General features: G+C 49.7%; 1 pseudogene; it reads left to right on the top strand.

The window, feature by feature from the left end:
• LOC115112367 (dynein regulatory complex subunit 4-like) overlaps positions 1–16339 on the top strand; it is a 42218-nt pseudogene that overhangs the window by 24669 nt on the left and 1210 nt on the right.

The following is a 16339-nucleotide window of genomic DNA, read 5'->3' on the forward strand; positions in this document are numbered from 1 at the left end:
CAACCCTAACCCTAAGTTCATGTCCACATCCTGGTTCAGCCCTAACTCTCAACCACAACCCTAGCTTCATGTCCACATCCTGGTTCAGCCCTAACTCTCAACCCTAACCCTAACCCTAGCTTCATGTCCACATCCTGGTTCAGCCCTAACTCTCAACCACAACCCTAGCTTCATGTCTACATCCTGGTCCAGCCCTAACTCTCAACCACAACCCTAACCCTAGCTTCATGTCTACATCCTGGTTCAGCCCTAACTCTCAACCCTAACCCTAACCCTAGCTTCATGTCCACATCCTGGTTCAGCCCTAACTCTCAACCACAACCCTAGCTTCATGTCTACATCCTGGTCCAGCCCTAACTCTCAACCACAACCCTAACCCTAGCTTCATGTCCACATCCTGGTTCAGCCCTAACTCTCAACCACAACCCTAGCTTCATGTCTACATCCTGGTCCACCCCTAACTCTCAACCACAACCCTAACCCTAGCTTCATGACCACATCCTGGTTCAGACCTAACTCTCAACTACAACCCTAGCTTCATGACCACATCCTGGTTCAGCCCTAACTCTCAACCACAACCCTAACCCTAGCTTCATGTCTACATCCTGGTTCAGACCTAACTCTCAACCCTAACCCTAACCCTAGCTTCATGTCCACATCCTGGTTCAGCCCTAACTCTCAACCACAACCCTAGCTTCATGTCTACATCCTGGTCCAGCCCTAACTCTCAACCACAACCCTAACCCTAGCTTCATGACCACATCCTGGTTCAGCCCTAACTCTCAACCACAACCCTAGCTTCATGACCACATCCTGGTTCAGCCCTAACTCTCAACCACAACCCTAACCCTAGCTTCATGTCCACATCCTGGTTCAGCCCTAACTCTCAACCCTAACCCTAACCCTAGCTTCATGTCCACATCCTGGTTCAGCCCTAACTCTCAACCCTAACGCTAACTTCATGTCCACATCCTGATTCAGTCCTTACTCTCAACCCTAACCCTAGCTTCATGTCCACATCCTGGTTCAGCCCTAACTCTCAACCCTAACCCTAACTTCATGACCACATCCTGTTTCAGCCCTAACTCTCAACCACAACCCTAACCCTAGCTTCATGTCCACATCCTGGTTCAGCCCTAACTCTCAACCACAACCCTAGCTTCATGTCTACATCCTGGTCCAGCCCTAACTCTCAACCACAACCCTAACCCTAGCTTCATGACCACATTCTGGTTCAGCCCTAACTCTCAACCCTAACCCTAGCTTCATGACCACATTCTGGTTCAGCCCTAACTCTCAACCCTAACCCTAACTTCATGGCCACATCCTGGTTCAGCCCTAACTCTCAACCCTAACCCTAACTTCATGTCCACATCCTGGTTCAGTCCTTACTCTCAACCCTAACCCTAGCTTCATGTCCACATCCTGGTTCAGCCCTAACTCTCAACCCTAACCCTAACTTCATGACCACATCCTGTTTCAGCCCTAACTCTCAACCACAACCCTAACCCTAGCTTCATGTCTACATCCTGGTTCAGTCCTTACTCTCAACCCTAACCCTAGCTTCATGTCCATATCCTGGTTCAGCCCTAACTCTCAACCACAACCCTAACTTCAGTACCCCATCCTGGTTCAGCCCTTACTCTCAACCCTAACCCTAGCGTCATGTCCACATCCTGGTTCAGCCCTAACTCTCAACCACAACCCTAGCTTCATGTCCACATCCTGGTTCAGCCCTTACTCTCAACCCTAACCCTAACTTCAGTACCACATCCTGGTTCAGCCCTTACTCTCAACCCTAACCCTAACTTCATGTCCACATCCTGGTTCAGCCCTTACTCTCAACCCTAACCCTAGCTTCATGTCCACATCCTGGGTCAGCCCTAACTCTCAACCCTAACCCTAGCTTCATGTCCACATCCTGGTTCAGCCCTAACTCTCAACCACAACCCTAACCCTAGCTTCATGTCCACATCCTGGTTCAGCCCTAACTCTCAACCCTAACCCTAGCTTCATGTCCACATCCTGATTCAACCCTAACTCTCAACCACAACCCTAACCCTAGCTTCATGACCACATCCTGGTTCAGCCCTAACTCTCAACCACAACCCTAGCTTCATTTCCACATCCTGGTTCATCCCTAACTCTCAACCCTAACCCTAACTTCAGTACCACATCCTGGTTCAGCCCTTACTCTCAACCCTAACCCTAACTTCATGTCCACATCCTGGTTCAGCCCTTACTCTCAACCCTAACCCTAGCTTCATGTCCACATCCTGGTTCAGCCCTAACTCTCAACCACAACCCTAACCCTAGCTTCATGTCTACATCCTGGTTCAGCCCTAACTCTCAACCACAACCCTAACCCTAGCTTCATGTCCACATCCTGGTTCAGCCCTAACTCTCAACCCTAACCCTAACTTCATGTCCACATCCTGGTTCAGCCCTAACTCTCAACCCTAACCCTAGCTTCATGTCTACATCCTGGTTCAGCCCTAACTCTCAACCACAACCCTAACCCTAGCTTCATGTCCACATCCTAGTTCAGCCCTAACTCTCAACCACAACCCTAACCCTAGCTTCATGACCACATCCTGGTTCAGCCCTAACTCTCAACCACAACCCTAGCTTCATTTCCACATCCTGGTTCATCCCTAACTCTCAACCCTAACCCTAACTTCAGTACCACATCCTGGTTCAGCCCTTACTCTCAACCCTAACCCTAACTTCATGTCCACATCCTGGTTCAGCCCTAACTCTCAACCACAACCCTAACCCTAGCTTCATGTCTACATCCTGGTTCAGCCCTAACTCTCAACCACAACCCTAACCCTAGCTTCATGTCCACATCCTGGTTCAGCCCTAACTCTCAACCACAACCCTAACCCTAGCTTCATGTCCACATCCTGGTTCAGCCCTAACTCTCAACTCTAACCCTAACCCTAGCTTCATGTCCACATCCTGGTTCAGCCCTAACTCTCAACCCTAACCCTAACTTCATGTCCACATCCTGGTTCAGTCCTTACTCTCAACCCTAACCCTAGCTTCATGTCCACATCCTGGTTCAGCCCTAACTCTCAACCCTAACCCTAACTTCATGACCACATCCTGTTTCAGCCCTAACTCTCAACCCTAACCCTAACTTCATGTCCACATCCTGGTTCAGCCCTAACTCTCAACCCTAACCCTAGCTTCATGTCTACATCCTGGTTCAGCCCTAACTCTCAACCACAACCCTAACCCTAGCTTCATGTCCACATCCTGGTTCAGCCCTAACTCTCAACCACAACCCTAACCCTAGCTTCATGACCACATCCTGGTTCAGCCCTAACTCTCAACCACAACCCTAGCTTCATGTCCACATCCTGGTTCATCCCTAACTCTCAACCCTAACCCTAACTTCAGTACCACATCCTGGTTCAGCCCTTACTCTCAACCCTAACCCTAACTTCATGTCCACATCCTGGTTCAGCCCTAACTCTCAACCCTAACCCTAACTTCATGTCCACATCCTGGTTCAGCCCTTACTCTCAACCCTAACCCTAGCGTCATGTCCACATCCTGGTTCAGCCCTAACTCTCAAACACAACCCTAGCTTCATGTCCACATCCTGGTTCAGCCCTAACTCTCAACCACAACCCTAGCTTCATGTCCACATCCTGGTTCAGCCCTTACTCTCAACCCTAACCCTAACTTCAGTAGCACATCCTGGTTCAGCCCTTACTCTCAACCCTAACCCTAACTTCATGTCCACATCCTGGTTCAGCCCTTACTCTCAACCCTAACCCTAGCTTCATGTCCACATCCTGGGTCAGCCCTAACTCTCAACCCTAACCCTAGCTTCATGTCCACATCCTGGTTCAGCCCTAACTCTCAACCACAACCCTAACCCTAGCTTCATGTCCACATCCTGGTTCAGCCATAACTCTCAACCCTAACCCTAGCTTCATGTCCACATCCTGATTCAACCCTAACTCTCAACCACAACCCTGCGCCTAGCTTCATGTCCACATCCTGGTTCAGCCCTAACTCTCAACCACAACCCTAGCTTCATGTCTACATCCTGGTCCAGCCCTAACTCTCAACCACAACCCTAACCCTAACTTCATGTCCACATCCTGGTTCAGCCCTTACTCTCAACCCTAACCCTAGCTTCATGTCCACATCCTGGTTCAGCCCTAACTCTCAACCACAACCCTAACCCTAGCTTCATGTCTACATCCTGGTTCAGCCCTAACTCTCAACCACAACCCTAAACCTAGCTTCATGTCCACATCCTGGTTCAGCCCTAACTCTCAACCACAACCCTAGCTTCATGTCTACATCCTGGTCCACCCCTAACTCTCAACCACAACCCTAACCCTAGCTTCATGACCACATCCTGGTTCAGCCCTAACTCTCAACCACAACCCTAGCTTCATGACCACACCCTGGTTCAGCCCTAACTCTCAACCACAACCCTAGCTTCATGTCTACATCCTGGTTCAGCCCTAACTCTCAACCACAAACCTAACCCTAGCTTCATGTCCACATCCTGGTTCAGCCCTAACTCTCAACCCTAACCCTAACCCTAGCTTCATGTCCACATCCTGGTTCAGCCCTAACTCTCAACCCTAACCCTAACTTCATGTCCACATCCTGGTTCAGTCCTTACTCTCAACCCTAACCCTAGCTTCATGTCCACATCCTGGTTCAGCCCTAACTCTCAACCCTAACCCTAACTTCATGACCACATCCTGTTTCAGCTTCTAACTCTCAACCCTAACCCTAACTTCATGTCCACATCCTGGTTCAGCCCTAACTCTCAACCCTAACCCTAGCTTCATGTCTACATCCTGGTTCAGCCCTAACTCTCAACCACAACCCTAACCCTAGCTTCATGTCCACATCCTGGTTCAGCCCTAACTCTCAACCACAACCCTAACCCTAGCTTCATGACCACATCCTGGTTCAGCCCTAACTCTCAACCACAACCCTAGCTTCATGTCCACATCCTGGTTCATCCTTAACTCTCGACCCTAACCCTAACTTCAGTACCACATCCTGGTTCAGCCCTTACTCTCAACCCTAACCCTAACTTCATGTCCACATCCTGGTTCAGTCCTAACTCTCAACCCTAACCCTAACTTCATGTCCACATCCTGGTTCAGCCCTAACTCTCAAACACAACCCTAGCTTCATGTCCACATCCTGGTTCAGCCCTAACTCTCAACCACAACCCTAGCTTCATGTCCACATCCTGGTTCAGCCCTTACTCTCAACCCTAACCCTAACTTCAGTACCACATCCTGGTTCAGCCCTTACTCTCAACCCTAACCCTAACTTCATGTCCACATCCTGGTTCAGCCCTTACTCTCAACCCTAACCCTAGCTTCATGTCCACATCCTGGGTCAGCCCTAACTCTCAACCCTAACCCTAGCTTCATGTCCACATCCTGGTTCAGCCCTAACTCTCAACCACAACCCTAACCCTAGCTTCATGTCCACATCCTGGTTCAGCCCTAACTCTCAACCCTAACCCTAGCTTCATGTCCACATCCTGATTCAACCCTAACTCTCAACCACAACCCTAACCCTAGCTTCATGTCCACATCCTGGTTCAGCCCTAACTCTCAACCACAACCCTAGCTTCATGTCTACATCCTGGTTCAGCCCTAACTCTCAACCACAACCCTAACCCTAGCTTCATGTCCACATCCTGGTTCAGCCCTAACTCTCAACCCTAACCCTAACTTCATGTCCACATCCTGGTTCAGCCCTAACTCTCAACCCTAACCCTAACTTCATGTCCACATCCTGGTTCAGTCCTTACTCTCAACCCTAACCCTAGCTTCATGTCCACATCCTGGTTCAGCCCTAACTCTCAACCCTAACCCTAACTTCATGACCACATCCTGTTTCAGCCCTAACTCTCAACCCTAACCCTAACTTCATGTCCACATCCTGGTTCAGCCCTAACTCTCAACCCTAACCCTAACTTCAGTACCACATCCTGGTTCAGCCCTTACTCTCAACCCTAACCCTAACTTCATGTCCACATCCTGGTTCAGCCCTAACTCTCAACCCTAACCCTAACTTCAGTACCACATCCTGGTTCAGCCCTTACTCTCAACCCTAACCCTAACTTCATGTCCACATCCTGGTTCAGCCCTAACTCTCAACCCTAACGCCAAATTCATGTCCACATCCTGGTTCAGCCCTAACTCTCAACCCTAACCCTAACTTCATGTCCACATCCTGGTTCAGCCCTAACTCTCAACCCTAACCCTAACTTCATGTCCACATCCTGGTTCAGTCCTTACTCTCAACCCTAACCCTAGCTTCATGTCCACATCCTGGTTCAGCCCTAACTCTCAACCCTAACCCTAACTTCATGACCACATCCTGTTTCAGCCCTAACTCTCAACCCTAACCCTAACTTCATGTCCACATCCTGGTTCAGCCCTAACTCTCAACCCTAACCCTAGCTTCATGTCTACATCCTGGTTCAGCCCTAACTCTCAACCACAACCCTAACCCTAGCTTCATGTCCACATCCTAGTTCAGCCCTAACTCTCAACCACAACCCTAACCCTAGCTTCATGACCACATCCTGGTTCAGCCCTAACTCTCAACCCTAACCCTAACTTCAGTACCACATCCTGGTTCAGCCCTTACTCTCAACCCTAACCCTAACTTCATGTCCACATTCTGGTTCAGCCCTAACTCTCAACCCTAACCCTAACTTCAGTACCACATCCTGGTTCAGCCCTTACTCTCAACCCTAACCCTAACTTCATGTCCACATCCTGGTTCAGCCCTAACTCTCAACCCTAACCCCAAATTCATGTCCACATCCTGGTTCAGCCCTAACTCTCAACCCTAACCCTAACTTCATGTCCACATCCTGGTTCAGTCCTTACTCTCAACCCTAACCCTAGCTTCATGTCCACATCCTGGTTCAGCCCTAACTCTCAACCCTAACCCTAACTTCATGACCACATCCTGTTTCAGCTTCTAACTCTCAACCCTAACCCCAAATTCATGTCCACATCCTGGTTCAGCCCTAACTCTCAACCCTAACCCTAACTTCATGTCCACATCCTGGTTCAGTCCTTACTCTCAACCCTAACCCTAGCTTCATGTCCACATCCTGGTTCAGCCCTAACTCTCAACCCTAACCCTAACTTCATGACCACATCCTGTTTCAGCTTCTAACTCTCAACCCTAACCCTAACTTCATGTCCACATCCTGGTTCAGCCCTAACTCTCAACCCTAACCCTAGCTTCATGTCTACATCCTGGTTCAACCCTAACTCTCAACCACAACCCTAACCCTAGCTTCATGTCCACATCCTGGTTCAGCCCTAACTCTCAACCACAACCACAACCCTAGCTTCATGTCCACATCCTGGTTCATCCCTAACTCTCAACCCTAACCCTAACTTCAGTACCACATCCTGGTTCAGCCCTTACTCTCAACCCTAACCCTAACTTCATGTCCACATCCTGGTTCAGTCCTAACTCTCAACCCTAACCCTAACTTCATGTCCACATCCTGGTTCAGCCCTTACTCTCAACCCTAACCCTAGCGTCATGTCCACATCCTGGTTCAGCCCTAACTCTCAAACACAACCCTAGCTTCATGTCCACATCCTGGTTCAGCCCTAACTCTCAACCACAACCCTAGCTTCATGTCCACATCCTGGTTCAGCCCTAACTCTCAACCACAACCCTAACCCTAGCTTCATGTCCACATCCTGGTTCAGCCCTAACTCTCAACCACAACCCTAACCCTAGCTTCATGACCACATCCTGGTTCAGCCCTAACTCTCAACCACAACCCTAGCTTCATGTCCACATCCTGGTTCATCCCTAACTCTCAACCCTAACTTCAGTACCACATCCTGGTTCAGCCCTTACTCTCAACCCTAACCCTAACTTCATGTCCACATCCTGGTTCAGTCCTAACTCTCAACCCTAACCCTAACTTCATGTCCACATCCTGGTTCAGCCCTTACTCTCAACCCTAACCCTAGCGTCATGTCCACATCCTGGTTCAGCCCTAACTCTCAAACACAACCCTAGCTTCATGTCCACATCCTGGTTCAGCCCTAACTCTCAACCCTAACCCTAACTTCATGTCCACATCCTGGTTCAGCCCTTACTCTCAACCCTAACCCTAGCTTCATGTCCACATCCTGGGTCAGCCCTAACTCTCAACCGTAACCCTAGCTTCATGTCCACATCCTGGTTCAGCCCTAACTCTCAACCACAACCCTAACCCTAGCTTCATGTCCACATCCTGGTTCAGCCCTAACTCTCAACCCTAACCCTAGCTTCATGTCCACATCCTGATTCAACCCTAACTCTCAACCACAACCCTGCGCCTAGCTTCATGTCCACATCCTGGTTCAGCCCTAACTCTCAACCACAACCCTAGCTTCATGTCTACATCCTGGTCCAGCCCTAACTCTCAACCACAACCCTAACCCTAGCTTCATGACCACATCCTGGTTCAGCCCTAACTCTCAACCACAACCCTAACCCTAGCTTCATGTCCACATCCTGGTTCAGCCCTAACTCTCAACCACAACCCTAGCTTCATGTCTACATCCTGGTTCAGCCCTAACTCTCAACCACAACCCTAACCCTACCTTCATGTCCACATCCTGGTTCAGCCCTAACTCTCAACCCTAACCCTAACTTCATGTCCACATCCTGGTTCAGGCCTAACTCTCAACCCTAACCCTAACTTCATGTCCACGTCCTGGTTCAGTCCTTACTCTCAACCCTAACCCTAGCTTCATGTCCACATCCTGGTTCAGCCCTAACTCTCAACCCTAACCCTAACTTCATGACCACATCCTGTTTCAGCCCTAACTCTCAACCCTAACCCTAACTTCATGTCCACATCCTGGTTCAGCCCTAACTCTCAACCCTAACCCTAGCTTCATGTCTACATCCTGGTTCAGCCCTAACTCTCAACCACAACCCTAACCCTAGCTTCATGTCCACATCCTAGTTCAGCCCTAACTCTCAACCACAACCCTAACCCTAGCTTCATGACCACATCCTGGTTCAGCCCTAACTCTCAACCCTAACCCTAACTTCAGTACCACATCCTGGTTCAGCCCTTACTCTCAACCCTAACCCTAACTTCATGTCCACATCCTGGTTCAGCCCTAACTCTCAACCCTAACCCTAACTTCAGTACCACATCCTGGTTCAGCCCTTACTCTCAACCCTAACCCTAACTTCATGTCCACATCCTGGTTCAGCCCTAACTCTCAACCCTAACCCCAAATTCATGTCCACATCCTGGTTCAGCCCTTACTCTCAACCCTAACCCTAGCTTCATGTCCACATCCTGGTTCAGCCCTAACTCTCAACCACAACCCTAACCCTAGCTTCATGTCTACATCCTGGTTCAGCCCTAACTCTCAACCACAACCCTAACCCTAGCTTCATGTCCACATCCTGGTTCAGCCCTAACTCTCAACCACAACCCTAGCTTCATGTCTACATCCTGGTCCACCCCTAACTCTCAACCACAACCCTAACCCTAGCTTCATGACCACATCCTGGTTCAGACCTAACTCTCAACCACAACCCTAGCTTCATGACCACATCCTGGTTCAGCCCTAACTCTCAACCACAACCCTAGCTTCATGTCTACATCCTGGTTCAACCCTAACCCTAGCTTCATGTCCACATCCTGGTTCAGCCCTAACTCTCAACCCTAACCCTAACCCTAGCTTCATGTCCACATCCTGGTTCAGCCCTAACTCTCAACCCTAACCCTAACTTCATGTCCACATCCTGGTTCAGTCCTTACTCTCAACCCTAACCCTAGCTTCATGTCCACATCCTGGTTCAGGCCTAACTCTCAACCCTAACCCTAACTTCATGACCACATCCTGTTTCAGCCCTAACTCTCAACCCTAACCCTAACTTCATGTCCACATCCTGGTTCAGCCCTAACTCTCAACCACAACCCTAACCCTAGCTTCATGTCCACATCCTGGTTCAGCCCTAACTCTCAACCCTAACCCTAGCTTCATGTCTACATCCTGGTTCAGCCCTAACTCTCAACCACAACCCTAGCTTCATGTCCACATCCTGGTTCAGCCCTAACTCTCAACCACAACCCTAACCCTAGCTTCATGTCTACATCCTGGTTCAGCCCTAACTCTCAACCACAACCCTAACCCTAGCTTCATGTCCACATCCTGGTTCAGCCCTAACTCTCAACCCTAACCCTAGCTTCATGTCTACATCTTGGTCCAGCCCTAACTCTCAACCACAACCCTAACCCTAGCTTCATGACCACATCCTGGTTCAGCCCTAACTCTCAACCACAACCCTAACCCTAGCTTCATGTCCACATCCTGGTTCAGCCCTAACTCTCAACCCTAACCCTAGCTTCATGTCTACATCTTGGTTCAGCCCTAACTCTCAACCACAACCCTAGCTTCATGACCACATCCTGATTCAGCCCTAACTCTCAACCACAACCCTAGCTTCATGTTTACATTCTGGTTCAGCCCTAACTCTCAACCACAACCCTAGCTTCATGTCTACATCCTGGTCCAGCCCTAACTCTCAACCACAACCCTAACCCTAGCTTCATGACCACATCCTGTTTCAGCCCTAACTCTCAACCACAACCCTAGCTTCATGACCACATCCTGGTTCAGCCCTAACTCTCAACCCTAACCCTAGCTTCATGTCCACATCCTGGTTCAGCCCTTACTCTCAACCCTAACCCTAACTTCATGTCCACATCCTGGTTCAGTCCTAACTCTCAACCCTAACCCTAACTTCATGTCCACATCCTGGTTCAGCCCTTACTCTCAACCCTAACCCTAGCGTCATGTCCACATCCTGGTTCAGCCCTAACTCTCAAACACAACCCTAGCTTCATGTCCACATCCTGGTTCAGCCCTAACTCTCAACCACAACCCTAGCTTCATGTCCACATCCTGGTTCAGCCCTAACTCTCAACCCTAACCCTAACTTCATGTCCACATCCTGGTTCAGCCCTTACTCTCAACCCTAACCCTAGCTTCATGTCCACATCCTGGGTCAGCCCTAACTCTCAACCCTAACCCTAGCTTCATGTCCACATCCTGGTTCAGCCCTAACTCTCAACCACAACCCTAACCCTAGCTTCATGTCCACATCCTGGTTCAGCCCTAACTCTCAACCCTAACCCTAGCTTCATGTCCACATCCTGATTCAACCCTAACTCTCAACCACAACCCTGCGCCTAGCTTCATGTCCACATCCTGGTTCAGCCCTAACTCTCAACCACAACCCTAACCCTAGCTTCATGACCACATCCTGGTTCAGCCCTAACTCTCAACCACAACCCTAACCCTACCTTCATGTCCACATCCTGGTTCAGCCCTAACTCTCAACCCTAACCCTAACTTCATGTCCACATCCTGGTTCAGGCCTAACTCTCAACCCTAACCCTAACTTCATGTCCACATCCTGGTTCAGTCCTTACTCTCAACCCTAACCCTAGCTTCATGTCCACATCCTGGTTCAGCCCTAACTCTCAACCCTAACCCTAACTTCATGACCACATCCTGTTTCAGCCCTAACTCTCAACCCTAACCCTAACTTCATGTCCACATCCTGGTTCAGCCCTAACTCTCAACCCTAACCCTAGCTTCATGTCTACATCCTGGTTCAGCCCTAACTCTCAACCACAACCCTAACCCTAGCTTCATGTCCACATCCTAGTTCAGCCCTAACTCTCAACCACAACCCTAACCCTAGCTTCATGACCACATCCTGGTTCAGCCCTAACTCTCAACCCTAACCCTAACTTCAGTACCACATCCTGGTTCAGCCCTTACTCTCAACCCTAACCCTAACTTCATGTCCACATCCTGGTTCAGCCCTAACTCTCAACCCTAACCCTAACTTCAGTACCACATCCTGGTTCAGCCCTAACTCTCAACCCTAACCCCAAATTCATGTCCACATCCTGGTTCAGCCCTTACTCTCAACCCTAACCCTAGCTTCATGTCCACATCCTGGTTCAGCCCTAACTCTCAACCACAACCCTAACCCTAGCTTCATGTCTACATCCTGGTTCAGCCCTAACTCTCAACCACAACCCTAACCCTAGCTTCATGTCCACATCCTGGTTCAGCCCTAACTCTCAACCACAACCCTAGCTTCATGTCTACATCCTGGTCCACCCCTAACTCTCAACCACAACCCTAACCCTAGCTTCATGACCACATCCTGGTTCAGACCTAACTCTCAACCACAACCCTAGCTTCATGACCACATCCTGGTTCAGCCCTAACTCTCAACCACAACCCTAGCTTCATGTCTACATCCTGGTTCAACCCTAACCCTAGCTTCATGTCCACATCCTGGTTCAGCCCTAACTCTCAACCCTAACCCTAACTTCATGTCCACATCCTGGTTCAGTCCTTACTCTCAACCCTAACCCTAGCTTCATGTCCACATCCTGGTTCAGGCCTAACTCTCAACCCTAACCCTAACTTCATGACCACATCCTGTTTCAGCCCTAACTCTCAACCCTAACCCTAACTTCATGTCCACATCCTGGTTCAGCCCTAACTCTCAACCACAACCCTAACCCTAGCTTCATGTCCACATCCTGGTTCAGCCCTAACTCTCAACCCTAACCCTAGCTTCATGTCTACATCCTGGTTCAGCCCTAACTCTCAACCACAACCCTAGCTTCATGTCCACATCCTGGTTCAGCCCTAACTCTCAACCACAACCCTAACCCTAGCTTCATGTCTACATCCTGGTTCAGCCCTAACTCTCAACCACAACCCTAACCCTAGCTTCATGTCCACATCCTGGTTCAGCCCTAACTCTCAACCACAACCCTAGCTTCATGTCTACATCTTGGTCCAGCCCTAACTCTCAACCACAACCCTAACCCTAGCTTCATGACCACATCCTGGTTCAGCCCTAACTCTCAACCACAACCCTAACCCTAGCTTCATGTCCACATCCTGGTTCAGCCCTAACTCTCAACCCTAACCCTAGCTTCATGTCTACATCTTGGTTCAGCCCTAACTCTCAACCACAACCCTAGCTTCATGACCACATCCTGATTCAGCCCTAACTCTCAACCACAACCCTAGCTTCATGTTTACATTCTGGTTCAGCCCTAACTCTCAACCACAACCCTAGCTTCATGACCACATCCTGGTTCAGCCCTAACTCTCAACCACAACCCTAGCTTCATGTCTACATCCTGGTCCAGCCCTAACTCTCAACCACAACCCTAACCCTAGCTTCATGACCACATCCTGTTTCAGCCCTAACTCTCAACCACAACCCTAGCTTCATGACCACATCCTGGTTCAGCCCTAACTCTCAACCCTAACCCTAGCTTCATGTCCACATCCTGATTCAACCCTAACTCTCAACCACAACCCTGCGCCTAGCTTCATGTCCACATCCTGGTTCAGCCCTAACTCTCAACCACAACCCTAGCTTCATGTCCACATCCTGGTTCAGCCCTAACTCTCAACCACAACCCTAACCCTAGCTTCATGTCTACATCCTGGTTCAGCCCTAACTCTCAACCACAACCCTAACCCTAGCTTCATGTCCACATCCTGGTTCAGCCTTAACTCTCAACCACAACCCTAGCTTCATGTCTACATCTTGGTCCAGCCCTAACTCTCAACCACAACCCTAACCCTAGCTTCATGACCCCATCCTGGTTCAGCCCTAACTCTCAACCACAACCCTAACCCTAGCTTCATGTCTACATCTTGGTTCAGCCCTAACTCTCAACCACAACCCTAGCTTCATGTCCACATCCTGATTCAGCCCTAACTCACAACCACAACCCTAGCTTCATGTCTACATCCTGGTTCAGCCCTAACTCTCAACCACAACCCTAGCTTCATGACCACATCCTGGTTCAGCCCTAACTCTCAACCACAACCCTAACCCTAGCTTCATGACCACATCCTGGTTCAGCCCTAACTCTCATCCCTAATCCTAGCTTCATGACCACATCCTGGTTCAGCCCTAACTCTCAACCCTAACCCTAGCTTCATGTCTACATCCTGGTCCAGCCCTAACTCTCAACCACAACCCTAACCCTAGCTTCATGACCACATCCTGGTTCAGCCCTAACTCTCAACCCTAACCCTAGCTTCATGTCTACATCCTGGTCCAGCCCTAACTCTCATCCACAACCCTAACCCTAGCTTCATGACCACATCCTGTTTCAGCCCTAACTCTCAACCACAACCCTAGCTTCATGACTACATCCTGGTTCAGCCCTAACTCTCAACCCTAACCCTAGCTTCATGACCACATCCTGGTTCAGCCCTAACTCTCAACCACAACCCTAACCCTAGCTTCATGTCTACATCTTGGTTCAGCCCTAACTCTCAACCACAACCCTAGCTTCATGACCACATCCTGATTCAGCCCTAACTCTCAACCACAACCCTAGCTTCATGACCACATCCTGGTTCAGCCCTAACTCTCAACCACAACCCTAACCCTAGCTTCATGACCACATCCTGGTTCAGCCCTAACTCTCAACCACAACCCTAACCCTAACCCTAACCCTAGCTTCATGTCTACATCCTGGTTCAGCCCTAACTCTCAACCACAACCCTAGCTTCATGACCACATCCTGGTTCAGCCCTAACTCTCAACCACAACCCTAACCCTAGCTTCATGACCACATCCTGGTTCAGCCCTAACTCTCAACCCTAACCCTAGCTTCATGTCTACATCCTGGTCCAGCCCTAACTCTCAACCACAACCCTAACCCTAGTTTCATGACCACATCCTGTTTCAGCCCTAACTCTCAACCACAACCCTAGCTTCATGACCACATCCTGGTTCAGCCCTAACTCTCAACCCTAACCCTAGCTTCATGACCACATCCTGGTTCAGCCCTAACTCTCAACCCTAACCCTAGCTTCATGTCCACATCCTGATTCAACCCTAACTCTCAACCACAACCCTGCGCCTAGCTTCATGTCCACATCCTGGTTCAGCCCTAACTCTCAACCACAACCCTAGCTTCATGTCCACATCCTGGTTCAGCCCTAACTCTCAACCACAACCCTAACCCTAGCTTCATGTCTACATCCTGGTTCAGCCCTAACTCTCAACCACAACCCTAACCCTAGCTTCATGTCCACATCCTGGTTCAGCCCTAACTCTCAACCACAACCCTAGCTTCATGTCTACATCTTGGTTCAGCCCTAACTCTCAACCACAACCCTAACCCTAGCTTCATGACCACATCCTGGTTCAGCCCTAACTCTCAACCACAACCCTAACCCTAGCTTCATGTCCACATCCTGGTTCAGCCCTAACTCTCAACCCTAACCCTAGCTTCATGTCTACATCCTGGTTCAGCCCTAACTCTCAACCACAACCCTAACCCTAGCTTCATGTCCACATCCTGATTCAGCCCTAACTCTCAACCACAACCCTAGCTTCATGTCTACATCCTGGTTCAGCCCTAACTCTCAACCACAACCCTAGCTTCATGACCACATCCTGGTTCAGCCCTAACTCTCAACCACAACCCTAACCCTAGCTTCATGACCACATCCTGGTTCAGCCCTAACTCTCAACCCTAACCCTAGCTTCATGACCACATCCTGGTTCAGCCCTAACTCTCAACCCTAACCCTAGCTTCATGTCTACATCCTGGTCCAGCCCTAACTCTCAACCACAACCCTAACCCTAGCTTCATGACCACATCCTGTTTCAGCCCTAACTCTCAACCACAACCCTAGCTTCATGACCACATCCTGGTTCAGCCCTAACTCTCAACCCTACCCCTAGCTTCATGACCACATCCTGGTTCAGCCCTAACTCTCAACCACAACCCTAACCCTAGCTTCATGTCCACATCCTGGTTCAGCCCTAACTCTCAACCACAACCCTAACCCTAACTTCATGTCCACATCCTGGTTCAGCCCTAACTCTCAACCACAACCCTAGCTTCATGTCTACATCCTGGTTTAGCCCTAACTCTCAACCACAACCCTAACCCTAGCTTCATGTCTACATCCTGGTTCAGCCCTAACTCTCAACCACAACCCTAGCTTCATGTCCACATCCTGGTTCAGCCCTAACTCTGAACCACAACCCTAACCCTAGCTTCATGTCTACATCCTGGTTCAGCCCTAACTCTCAACCACAACCCTAACCCTAGCTTCATGTCCACATCCTGGTTCAGCCCTAACTCTCAACCACAACCCTAGCTTCATGTCTACATCTTGGTCCAGCCCTAACTCTCAACCACAACCCTAACCCTAGCTTCATGTCCACATCCTGGTTCAGCCCTAACTCTCAACCCTAA

The sequence above is a fragment of the Oncorhynchus nerka genome, linkage group LG28 (genome assembly GCF_034236695.1).
Source record: "Oncorhynchus nerka isolate Pitt River linkage group LG28, Oner_Uvic_2.0, whole genome shotgun sequence".
NCBI classification, from domain to species: Eukaryota; Metazoa; Chordata; class Actinopteri; order Salmoniformes; family Salmonidae; genus Oncorhynchus; species Oncorhynchus nerka.